This window comes from Mirounga leonina, unplaced genomic scaffold, assembly GCF_011800145.1.
Source record: "Mirounga leonina isolate KUSES-001 unplaced genomic scaffold, KU_Mleo_1.0 Mir_201, whole genome shotgun sequence".
NCBI classification, from domain to species: domain Eukaryota; kingdom Metazoa; phylum Chordata; class Mammalia; order Carnivora; family Phocidae; genus Mirounga; species Mirounga leonina.
Window position 1 is genome coordinate 16,934,695 of NW_023270504.1, and position 17,456 is coordinate 16,952,150.

A 17,456-nucleotide genomic window follows, 5' to 3' on the forward strand; every position below is an offset into this window, starting at 1 on the left:
GCTTAAGATTCTCTCCCTCTCTCTCCCTCTGCTGCTCCCCCCAGGCATATGCATGCTCTCTCTCTTTTAAAACAAAAACCCCCAAAACAAAAACAACAATAACAACAACAACAAAATAGTTTGTGGAAACGGAAATAGGAAAGTTGAAAGAAGGAATACCAAGGCTTCAGAGAAGGCCAGTAGATTAAGGCCTGAAAAGAGGCCATTAAGTTTGGTGACTTGGTAACCTAGAGCAGGTGTGGAAGCCAGAATTCAGTGGGATTTAAAAAAAAAAGGAATACTAAGAAATGGAGGCAGCATGAGGAAGCTATATTTTTTAAGATTTTATTTTTAAGTCATCTCTACACCCAACATGGTGCTCGAATTTACAACCCCGAGATCAAGAGTCTGATGCTCTACCAACTGAGCCAACCAGGCACCCCATGTGTAGGCTATTTTTATGGGCTACCTGAAAATTAGGATAAAATATTAGATTTTAAGCAAGTTTGTGGGGATTATTCAGGAGGATGAGAGACCTGAATATATTTGTAATTAAGGCAACACTAGAAGAAGAAGGTAATTAAAGATGTCATAACAAGGGCAAAAACTATCAATGTGTTCATTACTCTTAGAATCTTCAAATTCCCTGACCTATTAAGGAAATACCGCCATTTTTGCTTCTCTCTACCCTTAGTTCCACATTCTCATCTCCACCCTAGCCTTATTAATCATATGGGGTAATTGGTGGGGAGAGAACCAGCTCAGAGATTGAGAGACTTGTGTCAGAAAGGGTAGAAATTTACTGGAAAGAGAACATAGAGTAAATTTGAAGGAAAGAGAAAAGAAAAGGAAAAAGGCCCTCACCCTAGGTAATTTATGATGGGGAATTGAATGATTGGAGGTAGAGAAAAAGGGGTGTCAAAGCAGCAAGTGAGAAAGTAGTGGAGTGAGAGGAACAGTGAAACTCTGAATTTTAATCAAGATTTCTTTTCATGATATTTGGGCACTAGTAGTAAAGATCTGGATTCCTTTTTACTGGCATTGTTTGTGAGACTGTGTTTCTCTGAGTGTGATAGAATATTCAACTTGACTTCTTGGAGCTGAGTATTTATTTGGGTTACACCAGAAATGGGGAGGCTACTGGATAGCATGCTCTGAGTAGACCAGAAATTTCTCTTCCAGAAGGGACTTTATACATTTTCAAACCCCAAACCCAGCACAGCATAGCAGCAGTATTCATTCATGCTGACAAGGCGGACAATTATAAAGCCAAATGTAGAGAGGAGATAGAAGCGGTGGGAAGAAAATGTTCATGTTCTTTTTCTCTCACCATAAAAACCAGGAGAGTTGAAAGGAGAGAAAGATGGCAGAACATTTGTCTTCTTCTTGCTTTGATAAGGTTCTTATGGATTACCACTTCTGCCCTCTCCTCCTTAAGCTTGAGGAAAGAGAACAAAGATTGGAAATGAAGGTGGGGAGTGGGGAGAAGAACATTTATGAGTGAAACAAGGCTCAGAATGAGGAGAAAAGTAGGAAAAATACCATTTGGCCCAACTGTTCTTTCCTTGTTTCCTTCCCTTGAAACCATTCACATTTACACTCCTGTCCAACCAAACTATTTTGGAGAGTGATAGAAGAGAAGAAAAGGAAAGGAAAAAGAGAAGATAATCCTTTTCTCCCAAAACTCTCATTTTAACTCCTCCCTCCATTTTCTTCATTTTTACTTGGCACAATCCCCTCACTTACACCCTGGATCCTACATCTTCCAAGACTCTTTTTGACTTGTTCCAATATCTGCTCCTTAATGTCATACTGTAACACCTCAAGATCCTAGAGCAGCACCAGTGGCTTGGAGCTGGAGAAATTCCATCTTCCTCTGGCCATAATGTAGGAAGTATTCTATAAATAGGGTTGCAAAAGGCAAGACATGCTTTTGATACCCAGAATTTGAAGTACAGAATTCCTGTTCCCCTAAGCCACAAAGTTTCTGCCCTAAATTCTTTCCAGGTTCTAAACAAACTATTCACATGTGTTCAGACAATAACTAATAGAATATACGTGGGAGGGAAATGAGCAAGTAAAGAGGGTGCCGCTTCTATTCCAAAGGCCTCAGTTTGTTTTCTAACCATTTTATAAACCTCTATCTTTGACTTCATTGCATTTTGATACCTACTTGAAATTTAACATTAGCAAAGTATCACTGTGAATTGGTTTATTTTTCCCTTTGTAATTTATCAGCCACTGTTTTTAGTTGTATGAGGTTTTAGGAGCTAAGTTCAAGCTAAGTTTATTATATTTTAATTTATACGAACTTGATACCAAACGGGAAGATATTATCTCAATGAATGGTAGCTATAAAAATCTGTGGTTCTAAACATGGCCAGATTACAACATCTTTGAAGTGAATTTAAGCAGAGGGTATAATCCCACACAGTTGTGCTTATTCAATAGGGATTTAGATAGGTAATTTCAAAATTTCAAACTGAATTAAAAGCCATAGATTTGTAATTTGGTCTCAAGTCAGCCTAAGCATCTGAAAAACTTACTAGCTTAATGGAATGAGTCTATAGAAAAAGTTTATCAGGTTTTTTTTTTTTTCTTTTTGGTCTCGGAGTAAAGATCTCTTTATAACCTAGCAGAAAAGTAAAAAAAGCCATGTACATAAAAAATTTGCTATTATTTGCCTGTGTGTTTCTAATTATTTTTGTGTCTTGGAACCAGTTTGTCTCCTGCAATCATATAAAATAAACAGCAAAACATGGTGTTTATTTGTTCAGATTTGAGCTGTAGACATTGCTTCTCAGTAATATTAAATAAGTTATTTAATTCACTTGTTTAAATATTGATAAAGTTTATTATTTGTACTCCAGATTCTTCCACAACCTAGAATAATTTAGATAATTAATAGAATTTTTGATACATTTTAGAATAATTTAAATTAATATTTAATTCACAATTCTGTTTGATATCATATAAAGTAATGATAAATATGAGTATTTTGGCAACCAGTAATTCTTTAATAGCACTCTCTTATGGAGATAAAAATGTTTAAATATTAATTAATTTAGTACTATCAGAACTGCATAGTTATTAGGCATTTCCAAATTTGGAAGAATTTTCATTACACAGTAGCTGAGTACTGAAGAAAGAAAACTAAAAGTCCTCCTGTCCTGCTTATAGGGGACAGATCAAATGAAATTTCCTAATAATCTGGAAATGTTTCATCATTGAACACTTAGTAGTCGTTCCTGAAATAGCAAATATAAGGTTTCATTATTGACTAGGATTTTGAGAGTACATCCACGTCCGTCTCTAGATCAAATAGGTTTTCCTTACTCAAGTAGCATATGGCAGTAAATGAACCCAAATGAACATGTTGCATTATTTTTCTGCATTAAGTGCTGACATTATCTTTGCCACACTGTGTGTGTGTGGCTTGATGTAATAAGAATCCTTTTAGAGAGAGTCTGCAGGTACACGTTTTGTTCTAGCCTATACCTTTTTGAAGGAGGCCATTTTCAAAGAAGCACAGTGCGTGAATTATGCCCGATCTAATTATCATGCAGTGCTTTGGGAATTTACTCCTAAATGGATGCTATTAACATAAACAAGTCAATTTACATGTCACAGTGAGGTTCGGGTTAAAAGAAAAGGTATGATGGGGATTTCTATATATTTGTGATCTACTGTAACTATGCTTTTATTTTAAAAAAAACCCAGAATGATAAATAGATGTACTGCTTTTTCTCCATATAAACTTTGCCCTTATAATAGCAATATGAATACTTAACAATAGCTTTTGTCATTAGTCATACATACTTATTGAGTACCTACTATGTGCCAACATTGTGCTGGGCAAAGGCCTTCAAAGCAGATAGGTCTCTGCTCTAGCAAAAACTACTCTGAATTAATTTTGCCCCAAATCTTCACAGTAACAACTATAGAAATCTAGAGGAATGTTTCTTAGAGGAATGTTACTACCATCAAAGGGCAAGGCTGCCTGGCACGCAAAGCAGGTACCTTTTCCATTTTGCAGTGAAAGGAAACTTACAATGCAAGTTAGATATTTACAATAAGTTTAAATTAAAAGAGTGGAACTGGTTGATATGTGTCACTAAATTGATCAAGTCCGAAAGAAAATAGGCATATAGCACAATGAACTTGAATGGAAAAAAAAATTGCAACATGAATATAGAATCCTTAACCCAAATTTCCCTTGACCTCTTCAAATTAGGATGTTTCACTGAGCTCGGAGGAAAAGGCCAGAGGAGAGCTATAGGCATACTTCTAAAAATGGTAAATAAATAGCCTGAAAAAAAAAGTTAAATGAGACTTGACGAGTGAGTCGATTTGAGCATAAAAGATAGATGGTTACGCAGTTGTGATGTCTTTTTCCTGGCATGGTGCCAGAGGAGAGGTTATATTTTCAGGGAATTCAAACTCAAGTTGTATGGAAGCAGGACATGTGGAACACAAAGAAACATTTCCAAATAAGGCAGTAGCATGGTCTCCCTTGCTGGAGGTCTGTAGGGAGCTGCATTTGGGTTTTGGCTGTGTCTATGAAAGCAACTACGTACATTTAAAAAAATAAAAATTCACTCAAGCAAAAATTAGGGGATCCTTGGCTAATCCCAAATAACTGCAGTGGTTATCTTTTTCCAGTTTTATCATTATTATGTAGACATGTCTCTTGTTTCATCATAAAATACAGGAATGATTTTAGTGGTGGGCTTTCAAAATCAGAGAACGTTTATATGGAAATATCAAAGCTAATTATGACATCAACTTTTAATTATCCTCTAAAGGAAAACACAAGAGGAGAGAATTTATCCTGGCTAGAAGATTCCCCAGTCGATATTATTCCTGGGAGTATGACCTCTCATCCATTCATTCATTCATCACTCATTCATTCTTTCAACAAATACTTACTGTGCATTTATAAGGTCAGAGATACAGTCATGAACAAACTCCTTTAAAGAGTCTAATTTACATTCTAGGGCACTATGATGGAGAGCAAAATATAGTCTCTGCCTTCAGAGAGCTCAGAGTCTGATCATTACAAGAATAGCAAGAAAGAGGAAAGGAAAAAGGGAAGGAGCAAATAACCTTTGTGTGGTACGGCTGAGACTAGCTCTCGGGGTGACGAAAACTGCTTGTTTAGTTTATTGCTTTTGTTGCTTAACCATCTCAATCAAATATTTCATATTTTCCAACTATAGTGATTACACTTCGTTTAATTTCTGGCACACTATTTTCATGGCATAATTTTGAATTTTTGTTTCTGAACAAAGGCACTACTACAAGATGAAGCTGAAAGTGTAATTTTAAGATCGAAGTGAGATGACGTAGATTTGGAAAAAATTTCTTTGGCAACTGCATAATTTTTTGAAAATTATTAACTGTTCAAGAATAAAGTCCAAATTCACTTGTGAAATTATTCCATGGAACTCGAGCCTCCTTGAGATTCTAAGGCTATCCCTTAAAATGGTCAGAAATGACTACCAAACACTTTTTACATTTATCCATACCTTCCACATTTATTGTTAAAAAAGAAGACAAAACAAAAACAAAAACCAAAGCCAGCCCTTTTTAAACTTGACAAACTTATTTTTCAAACCTGTACAAGGAAACCAAGGGTGAGGGGTAGGGTAGGGGCGTCTCTCTGGTAGCCTTACAAAGAAGGTAGTGCTATTGTATTCATAGTTTAATCTGCCAGGATTCCATAGCCAAGAAAAGATGGGTGTCAGATCTCCACACATAATCTTCAGAACATCCGGAACTGAGAAACGGAGGTTGAGCAAATGAAAACAAGATAAAACTGAAGCAAGCTTGCTTTAACTTTATAAGAATGTGAATCAAATAGTGCGAGGATGGGGGAGGTGGGGAGAAAAAAGCCTTCATCAGTTTCAGGACTGGGACGGAGACATTGGCTCTAACTGAGCTTCTTGTGTCTTTGCTATGGAAAAATATTGGTAATGCACCCCCTGAAATGGGAAGATGGGGTGCGGGAAAGCCAGAGTAACTTTTTTGGTCCTAAATCAGATTGAAGTGCTATTAGAAGTTGTACTCCGACAAAAACTCGGGAAACGAATGGGGACTGAACACCCACAAATGCAATCGAAGCTTCTCGCACAGTTCTGGTAAAATGTTCTGGATCTGATACCTCTATTGTTATCTCAAAGGAAGAGAGGCGCTGCCTGCCAGTTTAAATATTCTTTTATAGGGAAAAGATACAGAAATGAATACCTGTCACCTCATCCTACTTGATTAAATTGAGACTAGCTACTCAAAGTAATTTTCCTGTTTACACAGGGAGTTAAACGAGTTTTGTATTAGCATAACAAAGACACGTGTAAACAAGGTTGTTATTGTACCCAATCTGAAGAAAATACTGAAATGGCTGAGGAGATACGTCAAAACCTGGAGGCTCCTATAAAATCACATCAAAAGAAGGAACTCAGTTACTTTTTGTGAAGTATCGGTCCTAAAAGGGTCTCTAAAGACAAATTTTACGAGCATATTGAAAAATATTACTTAAATGTATCTTAGTTGCAACTCTGAACTTTTTTGTGATGACCCCTTATAGCTTAATACAATCCATGTCCTTCTTTGCATCACCTGAGTCTCCCTTCTAGGTCAAACGCTGGTTCCAAAGTCTAAAGTTGCTACTTCAATACTCACAAATCGTGTAACACGCTATTTGATTTTGTTCTTTTTTTTTTTTTTATAACAGCTTATTTGAAATTGAGATGGGCAGCTGTGTTTGTGAATTGGGGAGATGTTAGCTTGTTTCCTTTAGTTTGTGTGTGAGCTACCCTGGCTTAATCTCCTTACTTAGTTACTTATTTGCTTCTAGATTTTTCTTACACGTCACTTAATCATAGAAAGCAGGTGTCTTTTTAGAGCATAAACGGTGTGCTTTTTCTTCCAGGGACCAGCGTATGTCCTACTTGCTGGACAGTTAGCCCAGGTTACCTGCTCTGCCTTTCATAGGGATGACAATGTACTGTCATAACTCTTACCCAAGAAGAGACCTACCTCCTCACCTTTCCGGGGCTCCCTAGTACTGCATAGAGAGCAGCAAAAAGCCATTTAGGACCACAGCCTGGACTGGGTGATGGTGGGGCCGGGGAAGAAGAACCAGCATTGGCAATGATTTCAACTTTTTGTTTCCTATTATCACAATGATACCAGTTTCTTTCAAAGCCCATGCTGCTATACAAACTATAGCTTTATGGGTGACCAAGTAATTCCCATTCAATGGCAAAGGGAGGGTTCCATGGAAAGGTATTAGGGAATGCTTTCTATTTAGAGTTTTCAGAAAAGGCTACTACTCCTATTTCAGCTCAAGTGGGAGGTCTGTCCTTTTCCCATAATTTTAGATCTAAGATAATGTTCTTAAATATGAAGAGAGTAATGATGACTCAAAAGTACACGAGAAGTAGTATTTCCTTTTATTTATAATTATCTTGGAATCCTTCATGATGATGTTTTATGGGAGAGAAAAGAAAGCCACCCGCTTTATAGGCTCACAGCCCAAAGTTACTAACCTGCCTAAGAGATGATTTTGCTTTTAAGGATGTGACCTTTGTAATTGTTTTTTAGGTTCAGATTTCTAAGACTAGCCCTTTAAAGAGGTTCCATAAAGTGTGGTTTATAAACACTATCACCTAGACTAGAGTTGGCAGAAATGCAGATCCCTGGATCCTACCCCAGACTCTGGGAATATGTCCAGAAAAATTATGAAGTTACCAAGGCAATTCTTGCAAAAATGCACAGGTCAAAGTCGGAGAACCACTGCCTCTCATAAATTACAGAAATAATGTTACAACCGTAACTACTAGCAGGTAAAAAATTGTGCTTATAGGTAAGGAAACAGTGAAAGTTGGCTAAGTTTCACCAAGACATTCCTTAGCCCACAACCTAGTTAAAGCTATCTTGCCTATCACTTCAGAAAGTAGTTAGAATAATTTCGATTGGGCAAAGAAATAAAACATGAAAGGGGATTTTAAAAAAAAGTGGAAATGTATTAGTACAAATAACTGAAAAGATTCCATTAATTCCAAACTTTGCTCTTCCTTTCCACATTGGCACGTGGGCAATGTGGAAAGGCAGGAGGCTTGATTATATCCTTCTTTCTTGATTCCAGACTCTATCTTCAAAGTATTCTTATTACTTGCTTTTTGCTTCTTTTCCACTTGCTGCTGCTCTGCTGGATTTTTGTTTTAGTTTTTATTTTGTGATGTTGGATTAACATGACCTCATTTCAATGACGAGAAAAGACTTACTATTTTTTCCATGAGCCTTCTGTTTCTCTCAGTGACTATCAGCTTCTGTTTCTTTTGGGGGCAGAAAGGAAAACGAGTGTGAACAGTGAGTTCTGATTTCAAAACTAGCCCTTTACAGAAAGTTCCTAAAGTGCCAAGCATTTGATTCTGAATCATCCAGAAATCTTTCATGAAGTGCAGATTCCTTGGTTTCAACTTTCCCCCCTGGCAAAAGATTGAATATAGTTTTTCTTCTAAGAAGACAAAGGTTACTCGTAGATAACAGCTCCTAGGTTAGTCCCTTTTCATAATTTATTAATTAAGAGTCAGTAAATGTTAAAAATCTCTGAGGTTTTGGGGCGCCTGGGTGGCTCAGTCGTTGGGCGTCTGCCTTTGGCTCAGGTCATGATCCCGGGGTCCTGGGATCGAGCCCCGCATTGGGCTCCCTGCTCCACAGGAAGCCTGCTTCTCCCTCTCCCACTCCCCCTGCTTGTGTTCCCTCTTTCGCTGTGTCTCTCTCTGTCAAATAAATAAAATCTTTAAAAAATAAATAAATAAATAAATAAATAAATAAATAAATAAATAATCTCTGAGGTTTTATCTGTTTTGTTTTGTTTTAGATTTTATTTATTTATTTGAGAGAGAGAGAGTGAGAGAGAACATGAGAGGGGAGAGGGTCAGAGGGAGAAGCAGACTCCCCACTGAGCAAGGAGCCTGATGTGGGACTCGATCCTAGGACTCCAGCATCATGACCTGAGCTGAAGGCAGTTGCTTAACCAACTGAGCCACCCAGGCGCCCCTATCTGGTTGTTTTTTTGTTTGGTTTTGGGTTGTTTTGTTTTTGTTTTTGAGTTTTTTGGCCAATACAAATTTCTTAAGGACATGTAGGGCTTTTGTTTATATTTTTTAAACTCCTATAAGTTTTATTTCTTTTTAAGTTCATTTTTCCCATTTATCAGCCTTCCTCATTCTCATTTTCCTCATTCTACCAAAGTAAACATTCAAATGTGTTTAACATGTATTCTTTCGTGTTTATGTGTTTTTGAAAATGTGCCTTGCTGTTTTGAATCCATGAATTTTTAATTTGCATAAATGATATTATATTATGTATTACTGCTCTTATTTTTTCACACAGCATTATATTTTATTTTTTTAAAAGATTTTATTTATTTATTTGACAGAGAGAGACACAGCAAGAGAGGGAACACAAGCAGGGGGAGTGGGAGAGGGAGAAGCAGGCTTCCCGCGGAGCAGGACCCGATGTGGGGCTCGGTCCCAGGACCCTGCGATCACGACCTGAGCCGAAGGCAGATACTTAATGACTGAGCCTCCCAGGTGCTGCAACACAGTATTATATTTTAAAGGTCCCCACATATTGCAGGCTCTTCACCTATCTGGTTCCTTGTTTTTGAAGGCTGCCTAGTAACAGGGGGCAGGACAAGTCACCACTCCCCTCAAGAAGGACACCAGATTGCCTCCAAGTCTGCCACCATAAGTAACTGACATTAGTACCAACTTACAAGTCCCCTTCACAGTCCTGTCTGAGACTTTCTCCAGGAGTGAAATAGCTGGGTTGTAAGTGGGCATAGCATTGCTTTGGCTAAGTATGCCAGGTTGCTCTCCAGAATGTGGCTGCCGCAATCCACATGCACCTGCAGCACAGGAGCCTTATAATATATCTATAGCCCTACCACATTTGGCTTTCTCCGGCTTTCTAATTTTATATTTTGGTGGCATATACAGTTTGTAAAGGGAAGGAGACTATAACCAATCAACAACACTTACTGATTATTGCAAATGCTTGGCAGGGTAACAGATGCTGAAATTTCAAGGCAAATAATGTATCAATTCTACATTCAAGGAACATGCAGTGTAATAGACAAGAAAGACAGAAGACTCAGGAAAATCTTTGACAGCAGAAGGAATATAGCGTGCGGGAAGTTAAAGGGAGGTCTTGTAGCCCAGACTGGCAGAATCAGGGAAAATTTTCAGCAGAAAGTGAGCCAGAGGCTGGAGTACACTTACCAATTGTTGAGTGAAGAATGATCCGCTCTGCTTGGAAAGTTTATCCTCCTCGACTGAAAGTGCATTGTTAGTAATCACACCCATAGAGTTACACCAACCCTGGCCATAGAGGTCCCAGCTCCTCTTGCATTTTAGAAGATGGTTTTGGGTTTGTTATGCTGGACATGGCAGGGCTTTCAGCAAGAGAATAGCACATACAAAGGCCGAAGGAAGAGAATATACAAGATCACAGAGATCAGCATGGACAGCCGATTGGGAACGTACTTTCTGCTTCATGTGCATGTTCTCATTGAACCACAGCACTCTGGGATATTGTCACTGGTCACTCATTTTACAGCAAGGAAATAAAGCCTCAAAAATAAAGTTGTACTGGGACACCTGGGTGGCTCAGGCGGTTAAGCATCTGCCTTTGTCTCAGGTCATGATCCCAGGGTCCTGGGATGGAGCCCACATTGGGCTCCTTATTCAGTGGGAAGTCTGCTTCTTCCTCCACCCCTCCCCCCACTCATGCTCTCTTGCCCTCTCTCTGACAAGTAAATAAATAAAAATCTTAAAAATAAATAAAGTTGTATTGCCCAATACCATTCAACTAATTAAGTACAACCCAGATACAACCAGGATTTTAACAAATGTTTGATCTCAAAGTTAAGACTTTTTTTTACTGGTAAATTGGGCAAATAAAATAAATAAAATAATTGGTATGAGTTGCCAATGGAACAACTGGATTCAGTTTCTGTGGCTTAGGAGCCAGTTGATAAGGATTAAGGGCAATCTGACTTCTTGTTTTGATGATAATTTTCACCTCTACTTTAAATCCCAGGCATAAGTTTCTTTAATATATTGATACCTGCCAATAGAATTTTAGGGGGGGTTGCATATTTGGATATCTGGAAAAGTAGACTCTATACAATATATTAACAAATGCTCCTAAAAAGAAACTCTCTCCCATATAGGCCACATCCCCTGCAAGACCTCTGAGTTATGGAGACAATAGATCCATAGCCTACAAAAGTCATTTTCATGTAATATTACCTGCAATTACAGTTAAATACTAATTAAACATTTTTGCCAATTTTGTCAATTTCCTTGCAAAAATTTTATAGATTAACCTATTTCTACTTGTTAGCTCAGGTCTTACAATAAGTAAGTAAATGCTGGGAGTCATACTTAAACTTGTTAAATATAGAAGGTGTACAGTGAGATATTTTTGTAATTAAGGCAATAACTTACCAGATTGTAGATATTATGCTTCAAATCATGGATCCTTTCAAAAGAAGGTATCCTGAGGATTGAATATGCCTGATCATCAACATGCATTGCAGAGACATCTAATATTAAAAAATAACATTGGAGGGGCAGAGCAAGATGGCAGAGGAGTAGGAGACCTAAATTTTGTCTGGTCCCAGGAATTCAGCTGGATAGGGATCAAACCATTCTGAACACCTACGAACTCAACAGGAGATTGAAGAAAAGAATAGCAGCAACTCTCTGAACAGAAAAGTGACCACTTTCTGGAAGGTAGGACACATGGAGAAGTGAATCCAAGGCGATATTCAGGAGGATAGACTGTGGGGGAGGGGGCCTCCATCAGCCGCTTCTGGCAAGTGATAGAGCCACAGAGCACAAAATTGGAACTTTTAGAAGTCTGCTCTGCTGAGGGATGTCAGTCCAGTGGCTAAGCGGGGGGTGGAACCCTCGCTGGGACAGTGTGGTCTCAGGACCCTCGGGGTCACAGAAAGACCGGGGGTGCCTGAGTGTAGCAGAGCTCCCAGGTATCGGAATGGGGAAGCTGGGTGCAGAGATGGAGCCAAGGAGCGGGCTCTCAGCTCAGGGTTGCCATAAACGGTGATCTGCGGCACAGTCAGACCACTGCTCTTCCAGCAGGGACCCACCAAGCGGCAGATCTGGGGAGACTCCCCTTCCTCCTCCAGGAGGAGCGGCACGGGGCACACCACAGGGATCTGCGGGGTTTGGAGACTCCACACGGGGTCGGGTGCCAGAGATAGAAATGCTCGGTCACAGTCCAGGTGAGCACGGAGTGCGGCTGGAGACCGGGGAGATGGGAGTGATTGACTCCTTCTCTCTGGGGGCTCACTGAGGAGCGGGCCCCAAGTTCTCGGCTCCTCCGGGGTGGAGATTGGGAGGCCACCATTTTCAATCTCGGCTTCCAAAGCTCTACGGAAAGCTTGCAGGGAACAAAAGCTCCCAGACCAAACCCGAGCAGATTACTTAGCCCGGACCAGCAAGGGCAGGGCAATTCCACCTCCGGCAAAAACATTTGGGAACCATGGCAACAGGCCCCTCCCCCAGAAGATCAGCGAGAACAGCCAGCCAAGACCAAGTTTACCGATCAATGAGAACGGCAGAACTCCAGAGCTAGGGGAATACTGCACATAGACTTCATGGCTTTTTTGCCATGATTCTTTAGTCTTTCAAAGTTAATTTTTTTTTAACTTTTTTTTTTTTAATTTTTCTTTTTCCCTTTTTCAACCAACATCTTATCAATCCCTTTTTAAAAAAAAATTTATTTTTCATTTTTAGAGTCATATTCTATCCCTTCATAGTAATTACCCTTATTTTTGGCATATATATATATTTTGGCATATTGTATATATATAAGTTATTCTCTCTTTAAAATTGTGAGATACAGTTTCTTCTAACATATCAAAATATACTCTAAATCTCTAGTGTATGGCTTTGTTCTAGTCTCCTGCCTGATCACATTCTCTCCTTTTTTTTCTTTTTTTTTTTAATCCTCTTCTTTCTTTTTTCAAACAACTTCTTATCAATTCCTTTTATAAAATTTTTTATAATTTTCATCTTTATAGTCATATTCCATCCCTTCATCATAACAACCCTTATTTTTGAACAAATATAAGTTTTTCTTTCTTTAAAATTTTGGTAGGCACTTTCTTCTAACAAACCAAAATACACCCAAAATCTAGTGTGTGGCACTGATCTATGCACCAGCCTGATCATATTTGATCATATTCTGTTTTTGTTTTGTTTTGTTTTGCTCTATTTTTGTTTGCTTTTATCTTTTTCTTTTTCTTTTTCTTTTTTCTTTCTTTCCCCTTCTTTTCCCCTGGCTTCAGGTCTTCTCTGATTTGTTTAGACTATATTTTCTGGGGACATTGTTACCCTGTTAGCATTTTGTTCTCTCATTCATCTATTCTCCTCTGGACAAAATGACAAGACAGAAAAAATCACCTCAACAAAAAGAATGAGGTAGAACCGACTGCCAGGGACCTACTCAATACAGACAGTAGTACAATGTCAGATCTAGAGTTCAGAATCATGACTTTGAAGATACTAGCTGGGCTTGAAAAAAGCATGGAAGTTATTAGAGAAACCCTTTCTGGAGAAATAAAAGAACTAAAATCTAACCAAGGTGAAATCAAAAAGGCTATTAATGAACTGCAATCAAAAATGGGGGCGCTAACTGCTAGGATAAATGAGGCAGAAGAGGGAATCAGTGATACAGAAGATCAAATGATGGAAAATAAAGAAGCTGAGAAAAAGAGAGATAAACAACTACTGGATCACGAGGGCAGAATTCGAGAGATGAGCGATACCATAAGCCGAAACAACATTAGAATAATTGGGATCCCAGAAGAAGAAGAAAGAGAGAGAGGGGCAGAAGATATATTGGAGCAAATTATAGCAGAGAACTTCCCTAATTTGGGGAAGGAAACAGGCATCAAAATCCAGGAGGCACAGAGAACCCCTCTCAAAATCAATAAAAATAGGTCAACACCCCAACATCTAATAGTAAAACTTACAAGTCTCAGACACAAAGAGAAAATCCTGAAAGCAGCTCGGGAGAAGAGATCTGTAACCTACAATGGTAGAAACGTTAGATTGGCAACAGACCTATCCACAGAGACCTGGCAGGCCAGAAAGGACTGGCAGGATATATTCAGAGCACTAAATGAGAAAAATATGCAGCCAAGAATACTATATCCAGCTAGGCTGTCCTTGAAAATAGAAGGAGAGATCAAAAGCTTCCAGGACAAACAAAAACTAAAGGAATTTGCAAACACGAAACCAGCCCTACCAGAAATCTTGAAAGGGGTCCTCTAAGCAAAGAGAGAGCCTAAAAGCAACATAGACCAGAAAGGAACACAGAAAATATACAGTAACAGTCACCTTACAGGCAATACAATGGCACTAAATTCATATCTTTCAATAGTTACCCTGAATGTAAATGGGCTAAATGTCCCAATCAAAAGACACAGGCTATCAGATTGGATTAAAAAACAAGACCCATCAACATGCTGTCTGCGAGAGACTCATTTTAGACCCAAAGACACTCCCAGATGGAAAGTAAGGGGGGGGGAACAATTTACCATGCTAATGGAAACCAAAAGAAAGCTGGGGTGGCAATCCTTATAGCAGACAAATTAGATTTTAAACCAAAGTCTGTAATAAGAGATGAGGAAGGACACTATATCCTACTTAAAGGGTCTATCCAACAAGAAGATCTAACAATTGTAAATATCTATGCCCCTAACATGGGAGCAGCCAATTATATAAGGCAATGAATAACAAAAGCAAAGAAACACATTGACAACAATACAATAATAGTGGGGGACTTTAACACACCCCTTACTGAAATGGACAGATCATGTAAGCAAAAGATCAACAAGGAAATAAAGACTTTAAATGACACACTGGACCAAATGGACTTCACACACATATTCAGAACATTCCATCCCAAAGCAACGGAATACACATTCTTCTCTAGTGCCCATGGAACATTCTCCAGAATAGATCACATCCTAGGTCACAAATCAGGTCTCAACCAGTACCAATAGATTGGGATCATTCCCTGCCTATTCTCAGACCACAATGCTTTGAAACTAGAACTCAATCACAAGAAGAAAGTCAGAAAGAACTCAAATACATGGAGGCTAAAGAGCATCCTACCAAAGAATGAATGGGTCAACTGGGAAATTAAAGAAGAATTTAAAAAATTCATGGAAACCAATGAAAATAAAAACACAACTGTTCAAAATCTTTGGGATGCAGCAAAGGCAGTCCTAAGAGGAAAGTATATAGCAATACAAGCCTTTCTCAAGAAACAAGAAAGGTCTCAAGTACACAACCTAACCCTCCACCTAAAGGAGCTGGAGAAAGAACAGCAAATAAAGCCTAAACCCAGCAGGAGAAGAGAAATAAGAAAGATCAGAACAGAAATCAATGAAATAGAAACGAAAAGAACAGTAGAACAGATCAATGAAACTAAGAGCTGGTTCTTTGAAAGAATTAACAAGATTGATAAACCCCTGGCCAGACTTATCAAAAAGAAAAGAGAAATGACCCAAATCAGCAAAATCATGAATGAAAGAGGAGATCACAACCAACACCAAAGAAATACAAACAATTATAAGAACATATTATGAGCAACTCTATGCCAGCAGATTAGATAACCTGGAAGAAATGGATGCATTTCTAGAGATGTATCAACTACCAAAACTGAACCAGGAAGAAATAGAAAACCTGAACAGACCTATAACCACTAAGGAAATTGAAGTAGTCATCAAAAATCTCCCAACAAACAAAAGCCCAGGGCCAGATGGCTTCCCAGGGGAATTCTACCAAACATTTCAAGAAGAATTAATACCTATTCTTCTGAAACTGTTCCAAAAAATAGAAATGGAAGGAAAACTTCCAAACTCGTTTTATGAGGCCACCATTACCTTGACCCCAAAACCAGACAAAGACCCCATCCAAAAAGAGAATTACAGACCAATATCCTTGATGAACATGGATGCAAAAATTCTCACCAAAATACTAGCCAATAGGATCCAACAGTATTAAAAGGATTATTTACCATAACCAAGTGGGATTTATCCCTGGGTTGCAAGGTTGGTTCAACATCCACAAATCAATCAATGTGATACAATACATTAATAAAAGAAAGAACAAGAACCATATGATCCTCTCAATAGATGCAGAAAAAGCATTTGACAAAGTACAGCATCCTTTCTTGATCAAAACTCTTCAGAGTATAGGGATAGAGGGTACATACCTCAATATCATAAAAGCCATCTATGAAAAACCTACAGCGAATATCATTCTCAATGGGGAAAAACTGAGAGCTTTCCCCCTAAGGTCAGGAGCACGGCAGGGATGTCCACTATCACCACTGCTATTCAACATAGTATTAGAAGTCCTAGCCACAGCAATCAGACAACAAAAAGAAATCAAAGGCATCCAAATCGGCAAAGAAGTCAAACTCTCACTCTTTGCAGGTGATAGGATACTTTATGCGGAAAACCCAAAAGACCCCACCCCAAAACTGCTAGAACTCATAAAGGAATTCAGTAAAGTGGCAGGATATAAAATCAATGCACAGAAATCAGTGCCATTCCTATACACCAACAACAAGACAGAAGAAAGAGAAATTAAGGAGTTGATCCCATTTACAATTGCACCCAAAACCATAAGATACCTAGGAATAAATCTAACCAAAGAAGCAAAGGATCTGTACTCAGAAAACTATAAAAAACTCATGAAAGAAATTTAGGAAGACACAAAGAAATGGAAAAACGTTCCATGCTCATGGATTGGAAGAACAAATATTGTGAAGATGTCAATGCTACCTAGAGCAATCTACACATTTAATGCAATCCCCATCAAAATACCATCCAATTTTTTCAAAGAAATGGAACAAATAATCCTCAAATTTGTATGGTACCAGAAAAGACCCCGAATAGCCAGAGGAATGTTGAAAAAGAAAAGCAAAGCAGGCGGCATCACAATTCCGGACTTCAAGCTCTATTACAAAGCTGTCATCATCAAGACAGTATGGTACTGGCACAAAAACAGACACAGAGATCAATGGAACAGAATAGAGAGCCCAGAAATGGACCCTCAACTCTATGGTCAATTAATCTTTGACAAAGCAGGAAAGAATGTCTAATGGAAAAAAGACAGTCTCTTCAACAAATGGTGTTGGGAAAATTGGACAGTCACATGCAGAAGAATGAAACTGGACCATTTCCTTACACCACACACAAAAATAGACTCCAAATGGTTGAAAGACCTCAATGTGAGACAGGAGGCCATCAAAATCCTAAAGGAGAATACAGGCAGCAACCTCTTCGACCTCAGCCACAGCAACTTCTTCCTAGAAACATCGCCAAAGGCAAGGGAAGCAAGGGCAAAAATGAACTATTG